The sequence below is a fragment of the Elaeis guineensis genome, chromosome 1 (genome assembly GCF_000442705.2).
Source record: "Elaeis guineensis isolate ETL-2024a chromosome 1, EG11, whole genome shotgun sequence".
NCBI lineage: Eukaryota > Viridiplantae > Streptophyta > Magnoliopsida > Arecales > Arecaceae > Elaeis > Elaeis guineensis.
The window spans coordinates 135,283,556-135,303,649 of NC_025993.2; positions in this window are offsets into that span (position 1 = coordinate 135,283,556).

Consider the following 20,094-nt stretch of genomic DNA (forward strand, 5'->3'; position numbering starts at 1 on the left):
CACTTATTTTTCGGATACAAGCCAACCCAATACACTCCGATTCTAGGTTCGGATCAACCTTCCTTTGTTTTGGAACCCTTCCAAAATAAAAACAATCACTCAAACCGAGTATAACAATCAATAGCACAAATAAGTACAAAGAAAGCTCCTTTAATGAGCGAATATGACTTTAAATACACTTTACTCAAAGAGAAGAAGACCCTTTTGGATTTCCTCAAGGTGGTTGGAGACTTGAATGTGCACTTGAGGAGTTGGTGAGCTTGGATTAAAGGCTTCTTGAATGCTTTGAGTGGGCTCTTGCTTAGGGCTGAAAAGTTTGCTTCAAATCCCTTTTTCAAAATCTCTCTTCTTGAATGCTCCTATTGATTCCCACCTTTTTGTCCCTTTTATAGCTTTAAGAAATAGTGAAAATCATTCTTGACTGAAAAAGAGCTGTTAGACCACATTAAATGAGCATTAAAAGTATTTAAAACGGATTAAAAACTAGCCGTTATGAAAAAATCCCATCACAGGGGTCGACTCATGGGTCGACTCATGCTTGGAGGTCGACTCATGGGTCGACCTCTGTGGAAAAACATCAGAGAATCGAACGGGATGCAAGGTTATGTAAAACTGGCTTAAAACCCGCAGAGATCGACTCATGGGTCGACTCATGGCTTGGGGGTCGACTCATGGATCGACTCATAGGATGTGCCAAGTCTGTGCCGGTCAGGAATTTCAGCATGCCAGTCATCTCATGTGCCATGAGTCGACTCATGGGTCGACTCATAATTTTCAATCATGCATATCTTTCAAAATACAAGTCCAAAATCAATAAAATTTTTACCAGTGGATCACAAATCTTTTGTTCTATCATTTGATACTTTCAAATCAGGATTTTGGTAAAATTATAATTTTGCCCCTGAAGAGCAATAAGTCTTTTTTTTAAATGAGAAACATTAGTACCCCTTCAACTGCTTTGTAATCATCAAAATCAATCTAAGGAGCAACAATCTCCTCCTTTTTGATGATGATAAAATACTTGAACAAAAGCATTTATATGAATCAATGATCATGAATTTCAAAGGAATGAAATGCATTATAGGTAGTTTGAAGATAAATAGAAAATTTACTACCAACTTATAAGTGCATTTGCTTGAAAAGAAGATTGATTCTTTTGGCATGTGATACATGTGCCCATTTGCATAAATAATTTGCCTATTGCTTAATGATTTGAAAATTTGCTCATTTGATTATGTGATTTTGGTATCAGAGCAGAAAATTTATTTTTATTATCAGAGCAAAGCAGAATTTACCTTAGGATTTGAAAATTGCGTGTTTGAAAATATCTCATTTGCTTGTTTTTCAATTTTCTTAACATCTTGAAAATTCGCTCATTCTCATTTGATTATTTAATTTTGGTATCAGAGCATGTTTAAAAATTAAGTGTATCAATGCATGTCTAAGAATTAATTTTAAAGTATATCAGAGCATGTCAAATTTTAAGTGTATCAGAGCATGTCTAAGAAGTAATTTTAAAGTTTGATACTTTTCTTTAATTTCTCCCAATCCACTCATTTTATTTTTAAGTCTTTTATCAATCTTGCTTTTGATATTTTTCTTTAATTTCTCTCCCTTTTTGACATCATCAAACATTGTTAACTCCCCCTCTTTTTTGAATACATTTTCTCTCTCTCTTTTTATTTCTTCAAACTTCTTGTGCTAATCATTAATTTTACTGACATTAATGTTTACTCCCCCTGAATACAGCAATCATAAAATAAAATATGCCATTGAGTACCATAGATATGAAATAGCAACATACATTAAAAGTCAAAGAGTAGATATATAATCAAAAGGTGATTGGTACCATAGCTGTTCCAATACATATTCCATAATATAAAAGTCAACCAGTTAATATCATTACATGGCCCAAAAGATAGATCCTAGAAAGAACAACAGACAAGGCTAGCTACAAGGATCTAGTAGAGCTCATGACTAGATGGATCATAATCAGATGTATCAAAGATGGGGTGGGGAGATGATGGATCACGACCAAGGACTCGTCCTCTACCCCATCTGCCTCTGCCATGAGTGGAGGTGCTGGCACGAGTAGGTGGGCGAGATGATCCTGAAGGCTGAGAAGCCATAGACTGGACTGCAAGAGAGAGCCTGATGGTGTCAAGAAGGTTCAGAGTTCTCGAAATAGACTGAAGCAGTGCAGTGAACTGTGTAGAAGCATGCTCACTAGAGCCTCTGATCTCTCTCCTCAAGAAATCAAATCCACCCTCCAATACACTTCTAAGTCTGCCAGCCTCCGCAGTTAGGTCTGTGACCTCAATAGTGCACTCCTATGGCTGTGGATGGGCCAGAGCTAACACTTGCTCCTACAAGTCAAGTACTCTCCCAGTCAGTCTCAAAATGTAATCCTCGAGCTACTGAATCCGAACAGATTGATCTGAGATCATCTAAAATACAGTGGAGATATGGGGGATCAAGGTCTAATCAGATGCATCTAATGATGTGGATCCTGGTGCAAAGGCTGAAGTGCTCCACTGACGAGAAAGCAAGGAAGCCACACGCTTAGAAATCAGCTCAATCTGATCATCAGCCAATCTGAACTCTGAGGGAGGTGCTCTGCTGTCTGGCTGCTGAACTGGTGTGTGCCTCCTGGTGGACTCTGAAGGGTCAGCCTCTGGATCTGAAACAAACTGGATGTCTGGAGATGTTGTCCTGAAGTCATGGAGAGGTGATGAGGGACCTTCTTCCTCAGCTCTGTCCTCAACTCTGTCCTCAGCCTCTCCTCAGCTCTTTCTTCTGTACCCTTGATCCAACCACCATCAATCCTAGTGAATCTCATGCGGTGCGGAGTGTGTTGGTTGATGGTGTCAGAGTGAGAGAGCCTAGCAGATGCCTCCCCCTCAAAACTAACTCCAAACCTCCTGAATAGCAGTGTGAGGGCCATACCAAAAGGCAGATGTGCCTTGGATCTATTCAGTGTTTCTCTCATGGCCTCAATCATTAAAGCAGGGAGGTTTAAGGGGGTTTGGGTGATCACATGAAACATTATACATATGTCTCGAGCAGAAAGGAGGTCATGTCTACCACTTCTCGGGAAGAAAAGCTTTGTTACTAATTGATATAGAATTCTCATTTCAATTGACAAGATCTTGACTTCTAATTTATTTAGACTTCCCGAGTAGGCTCCTCCTAAAATCACATTGATCCCTTCTTCCTTCACTGGGAGTTCCATGTTTGAATATCCCTCACAGGGCAAATATAGAATCTCTCCCAAAATAATAGGATCTAAGCAGATATCAATTTCCTTAACAGTAGAAGTTACTGTTCCATTGCCATAGTACAGATTCAGATAAAACTCTCTAACCAAATCTACATATGTAACTTCTTTAAGAGAACAGTAAAATCCCCAACCTTGATTTTTGATCTTTGAACCAAAGGAGAAACCTTCTTTTTCAAAGAATCTGAAGTCCACATTCTTGCCGATTTCTACCTTTCTGTCAGAGAGTGGAATTTTGCTAGGGTTGAGAGGAGACTAAGAGGAACCTGGTGCAGATGCTGAAGCAGGAATGGGAGCAGAGGAGGTCTGAGAAGCTTGCCTTTTCCTGCACACGCCTTCTTCCAGCTCACGGACTGATTTTCTTCTTTGAGAGAGTTTCATTTTTGGGGCCATTCTCACCACAAGAGCAGGCAAGGAGACTCGGAAGATTAAATGGGTGAGGAGAAGGAGGGTTATTAGAGGATGGAAAGGGATTTTTGGTGGAGAGAAATTCCGATTTGGAGAAGAATGGTGGAAGCTAGGGTACACTCCAACCGCTTCAATCAAAGGAGAAAAATGCGAAAAGCTCCTTTCTCAAGGGGCGATTTGAGGTGGAGAGGTGATGGGAGAAGGATCTTGGGCTAAAACTTTGGATTTGGAGAGAACGAAGATGAGGACGATGAGTTTTGGAGGGAGGACGATGAAGAAGGAGGGGTCGGCTCATGAACGGGCTTTAAGAAATGAACCCGTGGGATGTTGGCCAAAAATTTCAAGTATGCCATTGGGTCGACCCTAGGGGGTCGACTCATGATTCACAAAATTTCAGAAAAAATATGAATAAATTCTGAAAAAATTTAAAATTTTGAGAGAAGAATTTTTGCTCAATGACAAGTTGTAAGAGGTATAATCTTGAGCATTTAGGTCCAAGAGAGATGATGAAAATTGAGCTCAAAGAAATTTTGACATCGATTCCTTGGAATTGGAGAAATATTTAGGCAAAAGGATCAAGAATTCCTAGATTTCTCCTAATTTCACAGAATCTATCCTCATTTAGGACCTTTGTAAAGATATCGGCTAATTGATTTTCAGAGCAAACATAGTCAAGAATTATATCTTTATTTTGAACATATTCTCTTATAAAATGATGTCTTAGAGCAAACATAGTCAAGAATTATATCTTTGTTTTGAACATATTCTCTTATAAAATGATGTCTTATTTCAATATATTTAGACCTTGAATGTTGAATTAGATTTTTAGTAAGATTTATGGCACTAGTGTTATCACATCTTATGGGTGTTTCATTAAGTTTGATACCAAAATCTTCGAGTTGTTGCTTAATCCACAAGATTTGAGCACAACAACTTTCGGCTGCAATGTATTCGGCCTCAGCCATAGACAGTGCTACCGAATTTTATTTCTTGCTAAACCAGGAGATTAGGTTAACTCCAAGAAATTGGCAAGTTCCACTAGTATTTTTTCTGTCTAATCTACATCCAGCAAAATCAGCATCTGAATATCCTAATAAATCAATTAGTGAGTCCTTAGAGTACCATAATCCTAGAGTTTGAGTACCATTTAAATATCTAAGGATTCTTTTAACAGCATTCAAGTGAGACTCTTTAGGATTAGATTGAAATCTAGCACACAGACAAACACTAAACATGATATCAGGCCTACTTGCAGTCAAATATAATAGAGAGCCAATCATACCTCTATAATATTTTAAGTCTACACATTTACCTTCTTCATCCTTGTCAAGCTTACATGAGGGGCTCATGGGTGTGCCAATTGCTTTGGAGTTCTCCATTCCAAATCTTTTGAGTAATTTCTTGGTGTACTTGCTTTAGGTGATGGAGATTCCTTCCTTTGTTTGTTTGATTTGGAGTCCGAGGAAGAATGTAAATTCTCCCATCATGCTCATCTCGAACTCCCCTTGCATGAGCTTAGCAAAGTCTTGACAAAGAGATTCATTAGTAGACCCAAAAATAATGTCATCAACATATATTTGTATAATTAATATATCATTTTGATTTTTTTTAATGAAGAGGGTTGTGTCTACATTACCTCTTGAAAAACTATTATTTAGTAAAAATTTGCTTAGCCTATCATACCAAGCCCTAGGTGCTTGTTTTAAACCATATAGAGCTTTATTTAATTTAAAAACATGATTAGAAAAAGCATGATTTTTAAAATCTGAGGGTTGTTCTACATAGACTTCTTCAGTAATATATCCATTCAAAAATGCACTTTTGACATCCATTTGAAATAATTTAAATTTTATAAAGCAAGCATATGCAAGTAGAAGTCTAATGGCCTCTAATCTAGCAACAGATGCAAATGTCTCATCAAAATCAATTCCTTCTTCTTGATTATAACATTTAGCAACCAATCTTGCTTTATTTCTTATTACATTTCCATGTTTATCTAATTTGTTCCTAAAGACTCATTTTGTGTCAATTATTGAATAATTTTTAGGTCTTGATACTAAAGTCCATACATTATTTCTTTCAAATTGATTAAGTTCCTCTTGCATTGCATTAATCCAATTATAATTATTTTCAGCTTCTTCAATAGTTTTTGGTTCAAGATGAGAGACAAAAGCACAATGATTAAATACATCTTTAAGTGAAGAATGAGTTTTTACCCCATGCATAGGATCACCAATAATTAACTCCTTAGGGTGATTGTGAACATACCTCCATTCTTTGGGTAGGTCATTTGTACCTTGAGGTTGTTCTTGATGTTCTTCACCTCTTTCATCCTGTTTGTCTTCATGTTCCTCATCCTCTTGAATTGTTGAATCTTTCAGAGTGATCTCCTTCATTCCTTCTATAAGAGAATCTGCATCATCAACACCTTCATTCTTCCTTGAAGGAAGATCGTTAGATTCATCAAAGACAACATGTATGGACTCCTCTACTACTAAGGTTCTTTTGTTAAAAACTCTAAAAGCTTTACTAGTGGAGGAATAACCAAGAAAGATTGTTTCATCTGCTTTTGCATCAAATTTTTCAAGTCTTTCTTTACCATTATTTAATACAAAACATCGGCAACCAAAAATATGAAAATATGCAATATTAGATTTTCTTTCTTTCCAAAGCTCATAGGGGGTTTTCTTTAAAATTTATCTAATCAAAGCACGATTTAAAATGTAACATGCTGTGTTAATTGCTTTCGCCCAAAAATATCTTGGAAGGTTGCTTTCACATAGCATGGTACGGGCCATTTTTTCTAAGGTTCTGTTTTTCCTTTCTACTACCCCATTTTGTTGGGGTGTCCTAGGTGCAGAGAAGTTATGGCCTATTCTTTTTTCATCACAAAAGTTTTCAAAGTCTTGATTTTCAAATTCAGTTCCATGATCACTTCGAATATTTTGAATTAAAAATTTTTCTCATTAGTGACTTTTCGATAAAATTTAGTGAAAACATGAAAAGTTTCATCTTTGTGTGCCAAAAAGAAAACCCAAGTAAAACGAGAGTAATCATCTATAATTACAAAACTATATCGTTTTCCTCCTAGACTAGTGGTTCTAGTAGGTCCAAATAAGTCCATATGCAAAAGCTCTAAGGGTCTAGAGGTTGAAACAATATTTTTGGATTTAAATGAAACTCTTGTTTGTTTACCTAGTTGGCATGCATCACAAATTCTATCCTTTTCAAAATTCAATTTTGGCAAACTAAGAACTAATTCTTTCTTAATTAATTTTGAATGAGAATGCATGCTAATGTGTGCAAGTCTGCGATGCCAAAGCCAACTAGTCTCATTAATTTTAGCATTCAAGGATACTAGGCATTGCATGTTTATTTTGGCTAAATCATTTAAATCTACCATATAAACATTACTATGTCTATGTCCAATAAATTTAATGCCATCATTAATAGGACTAGTTACAATGCAAACAGACGATTCAAAAATAACTTTATATCCTTTATCACAAAATTGACTAATGCTTAGTAAATTATGCTTTAAACCATCTACTAACAAAATATTTTCAATGTATTTGGAGGGAGTGATACCAATGTTACCTATACCGATGATCTTTCCTTTGCTATTGTCTCCAAAGGTGACCATCCCTCCATTCTTAGCATCAAGAGTGATGAATTGAGATTCATCACCAGTCATGCATCTTGAGCATCCACTGTCAAGATATCATTTCTTGTTTCCTCTTGGGATGCTAGACACACCTGCAGGCAAAAGTCAAATTTTTATTTTAGGTACCCAAGCTTTCTTGGGTCCTTTTTGGTTAGTTATAATGGTTCCTTTTGGAATCCATATTTTTTTATATTTGAATCTGCAGACTTGTTAGAGAAGCAAGTGTATGACTTATGTCCTACTCTACCACATTTGAAGCAAGTAATATTAGAAGACTTGTTACTTAAAGAGTTTACATAAATATTTTTAGATATTTTTTTTCTTCAAGAGATTATAGCCAAGTCCAGCCTTATCATACACGGCCTTTTGATTTTCAAGAATCATATTAAGTTTATTTGAACTCAAGGTAAATTTTTAACTAATGGTTTTAACTTGGCAATTTCATTCTTTAAACTTTGATTTTCTTGAAGCAGGGTGGATTTTTCAATTGAAATATTTTATTTTATTTTAATAAAGATTGATTTTTCAATTTTAGATCTTTGTTCTTCATCTCTAGTTTCTTTAATTCATCAACTAAATTATAAAAAGCTTCATGTAATTCTTCAAATGTAAAGTCACTAGGAGTTTCGAAAATTATCTCATTTTTGTGTGTCATAAGGCACAGGTTGGCTTGTTCGGTTCAGTTTTCCTCTTCGGAGCTTGAGTCATCACTCGCACTTCAAGTGGCCATCATGGCCTTCTTCTTGTACTTCTTGAGACCCTTCTTTAGTTGTGGGCATTCGGACTTGAAGTGTCCCGGCTTCTTGCATTCGTAGCAGATAAGGGGTTGGTCTTTCTCTTTTTCTTTGCTCTGTTCCCCTTTTGTGAATGGCTCTTCCTCATCCCTTGTTTCTTTTTCTCAAAAATTTTTGAATCTTCGGATAATGAGTGCCATTTCTTCATCCTGTTCTTCATCTTTAGTGTCATCAGTTTCTTCATCTGGTGGAGCTGTGGATTTGAGGGTAATTGTTCTTTTCTTTTTGACTTCTTCCTCTTGATGTTGCTTCATGCTTAGCTCATGAGTCATCAATGATCAAGAAGCTCTTTCAAGGGTAGAATGTTCAAGTCCTTGGCTTCTTGGATGGTGGTCACTTTGGCTTCCCAATTCTTGGTAAGGACCTGAGAATCTTTCTTACAAGCTCACTGTTAGTATAGGGCTTACCAAGACTCTTTAAACCATTTATAATATCAGTAAAGTGAGTAAATATTTCAGTTATGGACTCATCATGCTCTATTTTAAACAATTCATATTTATGCACAAGCATATTGATTTTAGACTCCTTTACTTGATTGGTTCCTTCATGGGTTACTTCTAACATATCCCATATTTTTTAGCAGATGAGCAAGTAGAAATACGATTAAATTTGTTAGCATCAAGAGCACAATAAAGAACATTCATTGCTTTAGCATTTAATTGGGCTATTTTCTTATCAACCTCATCCCATTCTTTCTCGGGTTTGGTTGATTCCACACCATCTATAATTTTAGTGGGTGTGTGAGGATCGTTCACTATGATACTCCACATATCATAGTCGAGTGCTTGAATGAATATTTTCATCTGAGCTTTCCAATAGGTGTAGTTAGACCTATTGAAAAGTGGAGGTCGGTTGGTAGATTGCCCCTCGCTAGAGAAGTGCCGACTTGAGTTGCCATAGATCTTTGGCTCTTTGATTGTTTAGATCAAAGTAGGGCCAGAGCACCGGGCTCTGATACCACTTATTACCCAGCTATGCAACCCAAGAGGGGGGGTGAATTGGGTTTCTAAAAATTTTAAGCTTAACTTATGACTTATGAGAAATGTTTGACAAAGCTAAATAAATATGGAGAGTAAAATTAATTCAAGACTAATGGCTAAGAGCAAGAATGCAAGAGAATAATGAAGAGTTAAAGAAGAGCAATTAGACACACCACAAATAAAAGGATTTATAGTGGTTCGGTGCCAATCTTGCACCTACATCCACTCCCAAGCTCTTACTTGAAATTTCAATCCACTAATCTTGTATTCAACCCGAATACAAACGTCGAAAACTCTGACTCTAGCTATCCCAAGCTAGATCACTTATTTTTGGGTACAAGCCAACCCAATACACTCCGATTCTAGGTTCGGATCAACCTTCCCTTATTTTGGAATCCTTCCAAAATAAAAATAATCACTCAAACTGAGTATAACAATCAATAGCACAAATAAGTACAAAGAAAGCTCCTTTAATGAGCGAATATGACTTTAAATACACTTTACTCAAAGAGAAGAAGACCCTTTTGGATTTCCTCAAGGTGGTTGGAGACTTGAATGTGCACTTGAGGAGTTGGTGAGCTTGGATTAAAGGCTTCTTGAATGCTTTGAGTGAGCTCTTGCTTAGGGCTGAAAAGTTTGCTTCAAATCTCTTTTTCAAAATCTCTCTTCTTGAATGCTCCTATTGATTCCCACCTTTTTGTCCCTTTTATAGCTTTAAGAAATAGTGAAAATCATTCTAGACGAAAAAGAGCCGTTAGACCACATTAAATGAGCATTAAAAGCATTTAAAATAGGTTAAAAACTAGTCGTTGCAGAAAAATTCCCATCACAGAGGTTGACTCATGAGTCGACTCATGCCTGGGGTCGACTCATGGGTCGACCTCTGTGGAAAAATATCAGAGAATCGAACGGGATGCAAGGTTCTGTAAAACTGGCTTAAAACCCGCAGAGGTCGACTCATGGGTCGACTCATGGCTTGGGGGTCGACTCATGGGTCGACTCACAGGATGTGCCAAGTCTGTGCCGGTCAGAAATTTCAGCGTGCCAGTCATCTCATGTGCCATGAGTCGACTCATGGGTCGACTCATGATTTTCAATCATGCATATCTTTCAAAATACAAGTCCAAAATCAATAAAATTTTTACCAGTAGATCACAAATCTTTTGTTCTATCATTTGATACTTTCAAATCAGGATTTTGGTAAAATTATAATTTTTCCCTGAAGAGCAATAAGTCTTTTTTTTAAGTGAGAAACATTAGTACCCCTTCAACTGCTTTGTAATCATCAAAATCAATCTAAGGAGCAACATATTTGTTGCTCATCTTATTAATTGATGCACGTATCTTCTTCTATTGTTGAAAAGTAATATCAACAATATTTGTATTATGGCATCATATAAAAAATGAAGTAAGAAAAATGAGAAGATTGATCCATTAAAGCAAAAGAGGAATAAAAAGGATTACAAGAACAAATAATTGTTGGAGCAAAAGTTCCTTGCAATGATATTTTGATACCTAAATATTGGAACCATCTTTTGACTTTTGCTCTGTCTGCTTAGAAAATTCTTTCCGCTTCCTTTTGGCTTAGAAAATTCTAATGCATGGTTATCCAAAATTGCTTTGCTATCTTGAGCAGCATTTTCTAGTCCAAAGAGTCTCACATCCATCTGCAAGCCAAATGATCAGAACCAAAAATCAAAATAAGATGATAAAACATCAATGACACACTAGCTCTTTTGTCAATGCATGTGACTAGATGCTAAATCAGTAGTGTGCACTAAAAATTTATCTTCTTCGGATCTAGATGCTTTTGCTTATAGTATTCAACTCTTAGATGATCTATCAAGCCAAATCTGCAATACTGGATCATAAAATATTGCAAAATATGTATCTTATATACCTTTTGAGACTTGATAATGCTCTTCACCTAGCCTCATGTATCAAAACTAAGTCATTATGGAATTCTTTTATTTCTTTCCTATCTTATAAGCAACCCAAGAATAAATTTGGATATTGTCCATGCCTGATCCAAAACTAACTTGAAACTTCTGCATAGTTTAATATTAGTAAAATCTGATGAAGAATTGAATTAGTTTTATAATATGGCAATGTAGGAGAAAAAAATTAAATTATTAACCTCCTAAAATTCTTGAGTGAAATATATAATCTCTCTATGATGATTTGACAATATCCTTTGATGCTCTATTCTCTCTCTTGAGTAGAGCCCCTTTCTTCCTCATGCTTTTTTTCTTTGCAAAGCATAGCTTCATTCTCTCTTATTTTGGTAGGAACTTTTCCTCCAACAACTAGTAATTTTTCCTTCAGAATCATCTCTCTCTCCACATCTTGGCCCTGTAAGCGACCTATTCTTACCACATCATAAAAAATATGCCATGTTCTATTTGATAAGCGATGGAAAAGTGATGAAAATGGCTTAAATGAAACGCATTTGTAATGTGAATGATGGTATTATAACTTTTGAAAGGTTGGAGACCCAAACAATTTTTAGCCTAAACCTTAGGGACAATTTAGTAATTGAGCTGAATTAAATTTAAGTTTAGCAAATCATTGATGGTTGTTCATCCTTCATTCTACTACCATTGTATGTAGCCAAGAATTTGGATTAACACCAAAAATTTGGATGGATAGATATAGAAGATATTATTTTGTCATGGGTTTGCCGCTTCAAATTCCAAAGATTTATTGTCCACAATGGTTGGATATTATTTGGAAGAAGTTTTTCTATTATTAGTGATATATAATGTTTATCAATATCAATTTCATAATATTGATTTCATATTATTTTGCCATAGGTTTGCCACTTCGAATTCGATCGATTTGTTCTCTATAATGGCTAGATATGATTTGGAAGAAGTTTTTCCATTATTAGTAATATATAATGTTTATCAATATCAATTTCATAATATTGTTTTCATAAAATGATAAGTTATGTGACCTAGAACCCGCATGCAATGTGTGGGCACAAAACTAGTTGTTAAATAAGATATCCTTTTGGCCCACCTGATATTGCCGATTTCTCAGAGAAAGCTATATATGGTATTCAAACTAGCTAAAATCTGTTATTGTTGGAGTTAATTTGTAATTAAATTAAAGATGTCATTAGTATTAGCAAGTTCAAGAGTCATGTAACTCTAGTAGTTAATGTATTGTGGAGATCAAAGAGTTAATTATGTAACTTTAGTACATTTAATACATTGTGGAGATTAAAGAGACTTAAGTAAACTAAGAGTCATTTGGAGATTAAAGGGTCACTTTTGTATTCACAAGGAATAGCCTAAGAGTCATCTTTATATCGATAAATAAGTGGACAAGAACATTTGGCAAGGTAAGTTATCGAAGTCTCTTGCACCACTCTACTACTCTAATGAAAATCCCCATGCTTCCCATTAAAAGATTCTTTGTCTTACATCTTATTACCTATATTTCTTTGTGCACCCAACAAAATTGGTATCAAAGCAAGATTCTTCCTTATTCCTAATTCCATCCAAAGCCCTATGAACTTCATCTCATATCATCTACGTAAGCCCTATTTCTCTATTAAATTCCATGAAGGCAACAGTTCTAATGTAAGTATAAACAACACTATCTTCAACTACATACAAAGCCTAGTGTTAGTCTTCGATAGTGAGAGTTATGATTTTTGGAGCATTCACGTAAGGACTCTCTTCATCTCATAAGATTTATGGGACTTAATTGAAGGTGGCTATGAAGAACCAGCAAATCAAGAAGCATTTGTGGTGTAAACTCAAGCAAAGCAAAGAGAGCACAAAGAGAGATGCAAGAGCTTTATTTCTTATTGAGCAAGGGGTAAGCAAAACTATCTTTCTTAGAATTATCTAAATATGTATGAAAAAGTCTAAAAAATGAGTTTCAAGGCTCCGACAAAGTTGTCTCTATTAAGCTTCAATCCTTATGTAGAGATTTTGATAATTTAGCCATAAAATATCATGAAACAATCAAAGATTTTTTCTCTAGAGTTGTTGAAATTATTGATCAAACTAGAAGCTATGGTGAAACTATTCCAGATCAGAAGATTATTAAGAAAATTTTGAGAAGCTTGATTGCTAAATTTGTTCATATTATTCTATAATTGAAGAATCAAAGGATTTATCTATTCTCACCTTGCATGAACTAATGGGGTCATTTGAGGCACATGAACAAAGAATGAACAGATTTTTGGTTCAACCATTAAAGCAAGCATTTCAATCCAAGCTTACCATTGGAGAAAACAAATCTTCAAGTACGGAACAAGAAGAAAAGAAAGAGGCACATCTCAAAAAATAGATCAAGGAAAATGGAAGTAGTTTTCTATAGAAGTCCGAGGTAAAGAAAAACATAGATGGGTTCAATCCAATCAAAGAAATGGTAATACCAATTTTTAATATTTTATTTACAAAAAATCTAGACATGAATCTAAATTCTGTTGTTATAGATGCAAAAAATGTAAAATTCCAAATCATTCTGAAAGATTGTTTGTTCAAAGATAGAAAGGAAAGGAATCAAGCAAACTTTTTTGAAAAGAACGATAGTGAACAATTATTTGCAAGAAGAATTACAAAATATTTGGTATTTGGATAGTGAATGTAGCAATCACATGATAGAAAATCAAAATTTTTTGTCTAGCTAAATCAACTTGAGATATGGTCATTTAAATTACAAAGGGCTCAACTTGTTAAAAGAAAAGAACATGGTTCTTGGGCTTCCACTAATTGATAAAAGAGAGCAAATCCATGAGGGCTGCATATATGGTAAATTACATCAACTTTCTTTTCCAAAAATAGTATGGAGAGTATGGGCTCTTTTTGAGCTTGTATATTTAGATATATGTAGTCCTATAAGGACTCCTTTTAATCAAAAAAGATATTTTCTTCTCTTTATTGATGATTATAGCATGATGATATGGATTTATTTTTTCGAATAAAAGTCAAAAGCCTTCTCCATCTTCTTCCAATTTAAAGCTTATGTCCAAAGACATAATGGACATCAAATAAAGACTCTAAGATAGATTGAGAGGGCCAAGTTATCTCTACATCATTTACTAACTATTGCAAGAAGAAATCCATTAAGGGGCAACTTACAATACGTCATATGCCGAAGCAAAATAAAGTAGCAGAATACAATAACGGAACAATAGTGGAGATCCCTCGAAGCATGTTGAAAGAAAAAAGAATTGCCAAACAAATTCTAGATGGAAGTTGTCAATACAACTATTTTCATTCTTAATCTGTCTACTACAAAGACAGTACAAAACAAAACATCTTATGAAGAAGCTTGGTATGAGCAAAAGCCTCAGATAAAAAATTCGAAAGTTTTTGGATGTATTGATTATGCATTCATTTTTTCTCAAAATAGAGAGAAGTTTGACAAGAAAGGAGAAAAACATGCCTTTATAAAATATAGTGATTCGAAAGTTTTTTGATGTATTGATTATGCATTCATTTTTTCTCAAAATAGAGAGAAGCTTGACAAGAAAGGAGAAAAACATGCCTTTATAAAATATAGTGAAGAATCTAATGCCTATCATCTCCTTAACCCAAAGAAAAATAAACTTGTTGTTTCTTGAGATGTTCTTTTTGATGAGTTGGCAACATAAAAGTAGGAGAAAATTTTTCTTATGGTTCATGAATACTTGAGATAATGGAGCCAAGCGAAGAGGATTTGCAACAAAATGAAAGTCCAAGATCATCGGAAGAAGCAACTTCAAGCCAAATTGTCATTGATTCAGATTCACCCCCAAGAAAGATGTGCTCCTTAGTTGATATTTATAAATCTTGTTATGTTGCTTATTTTGCATGTGAGCCATAGAATTTTCAAGAAATAAGCAACGATGATGTTTGGCTTAAAGCAATAGATGCAAAGATAGCTTCTATTAAAAGGAGCTATACATGGGAGCATATGGATCTTTCTAAAAAAAAGATGTCATCAAACTCAAATGGATTTACAAAATAAAATATAAAGAAGATGGTTCTATCGAGAAGTATAAAGCTCGCTTAGTTGCAAAAGGATATACTCAACAGCTAGGCATAGATTTCATAGAGATATTTGCACCAATGGTTTGTATGGAGATGGTTAGGACCGTTCTTACATTAGTAGCTCAGATGAAATTACCGGTCTATCAACTTGATATAAAATCATTATTTTTGAATAGAGAGCTTGAAGAAGAAGTCTATGTTGAACAATAGAAAGGTTATATTATATATATATATATATATATGTGTGTGTGTGTGTGTGTGTGTGCGTGCGTGTGTGTGTGTGTGTATATATATTGTTGGTGCAAAAATCCACTTGCGCCGGAGAAGCTGGAGTCGAGGAAGTCGCGGTCGCCGTCGGGACCTGCAAAGGAAGTCTAAACTGAAGGTGGGGTTGCTCCGGCAAGACCCTCCGACGCTCAAGTCTGTTCTCTGCCTCAACAAGAATGGAGTACTCGAACGGAGAATTTAGCAGAGTTTTTAGATGAGAGATGAGAGCTTATCGAATAACGTATCTGGAGCTCCCTTTTATAGGCGGAGGGGGCAGTAGCCTGATAGCGACATCTGTAACCGTCTGGCAGTGGGCTGTCCAGGGTCAGGCGAAGTTTGCTGCGAAGAGTAGTGGAGTGGACCCGTGGCTATCACCGGGGTGTGCCACGTGGAGTCTGCCGTGGGGAGTAGAGCGGCGTCTGTTGTCGCGACTTGCCAGCGGATGGGAGAATCGCACGGTATCCATCGCAGGAAGTGGAGCAGGATCGTGGCCGTTATTGTGGCCTGCCAGGGAGTAGTGGAGCTGCGCGTGATCCGTCGTAGGAAGTGGAGCAGTGCTGTGACCGTTACTGCGGCCTGTCAGAGAGTGATGGAGCTGTGCGGAATCCGTCGTAGGAAGTGGAGCAGGATCGTGGCCGTTATTGTGGCCTGCCTGGGAGTGCAGATCCGTCGGCTGAAGTTCGACAGCGGTCGGAGCTGATGATGGAGTCTGGCTCCCGTAGGAGTCCGGACGGAGTCCTCCTTGCGGTTGGAGTCGTGGGCGGAGCCCGACTCCCGTGGGAGTCCGAGCGGAGTCCTCTCAGAGTTGAAGTCACGGGCGGAGCCCGACTCCCGTAGGAGTCCGGGCGGAGTCCCCTACAACTAAAGTCAGGTGCGAAGTCCAGCTCCCGTAGGAGTCCGGACGGATCTTACCGACAGTCGAAGTTGGCGACGGAGCCCGGCTTCCGTGGGAGTCCGGGCGGAGTCTACTTGCAGTTGAAGTTGTCGGCGGAGTCCGACTCCCGTAGGAGTCCGGACGAAGTCTGTCTGCAGCCGTTGGAGTCGAGGATGGAGCCCGGCTCCCGTAGGAGTCCGGGCGGAGTCTTTCTGTAATTAAAGTTAAAGGCGAAGTCCGGCTCCCGTAGGAGTCCGGACAAGGCTTACCGGCAGTTGATGTTGAGGACGGAGCCCGGCTCCCGTAGGAGTTCGGGCGGAGTCTACTTGCAGTTGAAGTTGTCGGCGGAGTCCGGCTCCTGTAGGAGTCCGGACGAAGTCTGTCTGCAGCCGTTGGAGTCGAAAATGGAGCCCTGCTCCCGTAGGAGTCCGGACGGAGTCTTCCTGCAATTAAAGTTAAAGGCGAAGTCTGGCTCCCGTAGGAGTCCGGACAAGGCTTATCGGCAGTTGATGTTGAGGACGAAGCCCAGCTCCCGTAGGAGTTCGGGCAGAGTCTACTTGCAGTTGAAGTTGTCGGCGGAGTCCAGCTCCCGTAGGAGTCCGGACGAAGTCTGTCTGCAGCCGTTGGAGTCGAGGATGGAGTCCGGCTCCCGTAGGAGTCCGGGCGGAGTCTTCCTGCAATTAAAGTTAAAGGCGAAGTCCGGCTCCCGTAGGAGTCCGGACAAGGCTTACCGACAGTTGATGTTGAGGACGGAGCCCGGCTCCCGTAGGAGTTCGGGCGGAGTCTACTTGCAGTTGAAGTTATCGGCGGAGTCCGGCTCCCGTAGGAGTCCGAACGAAGTTTGTCTGCAGTCGTTGGAGTTGAGGATGAAGCCCGGCTCCCGTAGGAGTCCGGGCGGAGTCTTCCTGCAATTAAAGTCAAAGGCGAAGTCCGGCTCCCGTAGGAGTCAAACAAGGCTTACCGGCAGTTGATATTGAGGACGGAGCCCGACTCCCGTAGGAGTTCGGGCGGAGTCTACTTGCAGTTGAAGTTGTCAGCGGAGTCCGGCTCCCGTAGGAGTCCGGACGAAGTCTGTCTGCAGTCGTTGGAGTCAAGGATGGAGCCCGGCTCCCATAGGAGTCCAGGCAGAGTCTTTTGTAATTAAAGTTAAAGGCGAAGTCCGGCTCCCGTAGGAGTCCGGACAAGGCTTACCGGCAGTTGATGTTGAGGACGAAGCCCGGCTCCCGTAGGAGTCCGGGCGAAGTCCCCTTGAGGTTGGAGTCGTAGGCGGAGCCCGGTTCCCGTAGGAGTCCGGGCGGAGTCCTCCTGGAGTTGATTCTGCTGAGGACTTCGACTGTGGGTATTTTATACCCAACACCAGTCCCCCTACTTTCGAGTTTGAATTTCGAACGAAGGAAGTACAGAGAGATGGACACAGCCGAAACCGTCCCCTCGAATCCTGCGCACTGTCGCCCCCAGATATTTTGGCATTAAATGTGCGCATGCTGGAGTCTTTTGGATCGGGGCGATACGAAGGGACCCTTCGAAATTCTCGTCGGTACACTGGCCCAGGTACGGTGCCATAATGGCCCTGCTGATCCATCAGCCGCTTTTAGCCGCCTGCCGGGGGGAGTGGAACACGTGCCGGGTGTGGACTGGCTTGGGGGGATTCGTGATCATTATGGCGTCGGATCCCAGGGTCTATTTAAACCCGTCCTCCCACCTTTAGATGCCTTATTCCATTCCAGAGTTTCTATCAGTGCTGCCTTCTCTTGAGAGCTCTGTTTCAGTGGGCATCTTCTCGAGCCGTAGGTGTCTTCCAAATCGTCCCTGTCTTCATCCCTCTGGTCCCTCAAAGCGATATAAGTTAGTTCCAGCACCTTCAACCTTCTTCCCACCGCCTAGGGACTTCTTCTCTGTCATTATTTTTTGCATCCCTCTGAGTTAATTTCCTGTGGCCTCTCATCCCCCATCCTGTCCATCTTCTTAGGGACCTTTAGAGCCCTCCTTCGAAACTACCCAAATGTCGTCCGGCTCTTCCACTCCCTGCAGTTCTGGGAGCTCTTCCGCCTCAAACCCCCAGGTCCCCTGCTCTGTAGACGAACCTGCGTCTGGGGCTGAGCTCCGCCCGGTTTTTGCACCGGGCGCCATTCCATGTTCCCTGACCTCGGAGGAACTCCTTCTGATAAAGGTTCAGTATGGAGTTCCTCCGGAGTATGACCTGGAGCTGCCTGGCCCTTCTGACCGGGCCAGCACTCCCCCATCTGATCATTTTTGTCTGTACCAGGAAGCGTTCCGCGCCGGACTCCGGCTTCCGCTTCCCTCCTTTGTTGTTGCCCTCTTCCGCTTCTTAGACATCTCCTTGACTTCCGTGGCCCCGAATTCTTTTAGGTTTTTGATAGGATTTCTCTCCCTTTGCCACGTAGTCGAGGTCCAACCGTCCCTCTCCCTGTTTAGGCACTTCTATACTTTCAAGCGCCATCCTTCGACGAAGGACTGGTGGTACTTCTCCCCCAGTTCGGCAAGAAGGGGTTGCTGAAAGGCGCCCCTTCTTCAATCCACAATTGGAAGGGGAAATATCTCTTCGTCCACTGCCCGACCTTGAGACTGGGACCTGCCCCCTTGGGGCTCTCTGAGGGATTCTGTCCGTCGGCCCCCAGCCTGGGGGAGGATGACCTCCAGGCTGCCCGGAAGCTTCTAGCTTACTCCGCTCCTTCCCTTCCCAATCTTCTGAGGGAGCAATTTCTTTTCAACATCGGCCTGAGTCTCCAGGATCCAGCGAGTATTCATCTTTTACCTTATCTTCTCTTTTCATGCCTTTCTCCTTTTCCTTTCTCTTTTTACCTCTTCTTCCTTCTCTCTCTTTTTCCCCTCTGTTTCTTTCTTTCTTTCTTCCCCTTTCTTCTCTTTCTTTTTTTTTTTTTTTTTGACTCTTGATTGATTGGTTTGCTTCTTTTTCTTCTTTCCTTTTCTCTCTCTTTTTCTTTTTTTTTTTTTTTTTTTTTTTTAGGAATGGACGCCGAAGCAGCGCGGATGCTTGCCAGGGGCCTTAGGGCCCACAAGAGAAAGGGTGCTGCGACCTTCGGATCGGCGAAGAGGGCCAGGGCGGAGGAGTCGAGCTTAGCTGCACCCATCCAGTGGCCCGGCCATCGACATTCCCTCGGATGCGAGCCAACGGCTCCCCGGGCCTCCTCGAGGAGTCCGCCGACTGGGGCCCCCATTTCGGGGGTCCGCCCACGGAGGCGCCCATAGCGAGAGGAAAAGAAGGAAATCGGTGGCCCGCAGGGCGAGTAGCCGCGAACTGCTGCGGACGAGTCCCTCTGCTCCGAAGAGGGGTCGGAGAATCCCTTCAATGATAGGGACTTGATCAGGCGGTGATCGACGGTTGCATTCTGCCTGACATCGTTGAGAGGATCGACCGCGCGATCCTGAGCAGCGGGCCTGGGACTCTTTGGGGTCCTTCCTTGAGGTAAGCGGATCTTCATTTACATGGCTATTCGGCCTTTGTTCTAATTCCCTAGCCGCCTTGCAGATTGGGCACCAGCTCCTCGCCTATATCGAGGCGGCGACCGTGCGAGGAGGGACATCCTCCAGGTGGAGGAACGCTGTCAGGCCGAGGTTGCTCGCCTCCAAGCAAAGACGGCCGAAGTAGTCGCCCTCCAGGAGGCCCTGGAAAGAGAGAAACGAGCCCGGGAGGAGGAGAGGCAGACCTTGGAGGAATCGGCGAGAAAGGCGGAGGCCGAGGTCGCCAACTTGGTCGAGCAAATTCGGTCCTGGTCTCGAGGCCAGAGTCTTGCGGTAGAGGAATTCAAGGCCTCCGCGGAGATGAGGGACCTGAAGGTCCAATTTGGCCAGGAA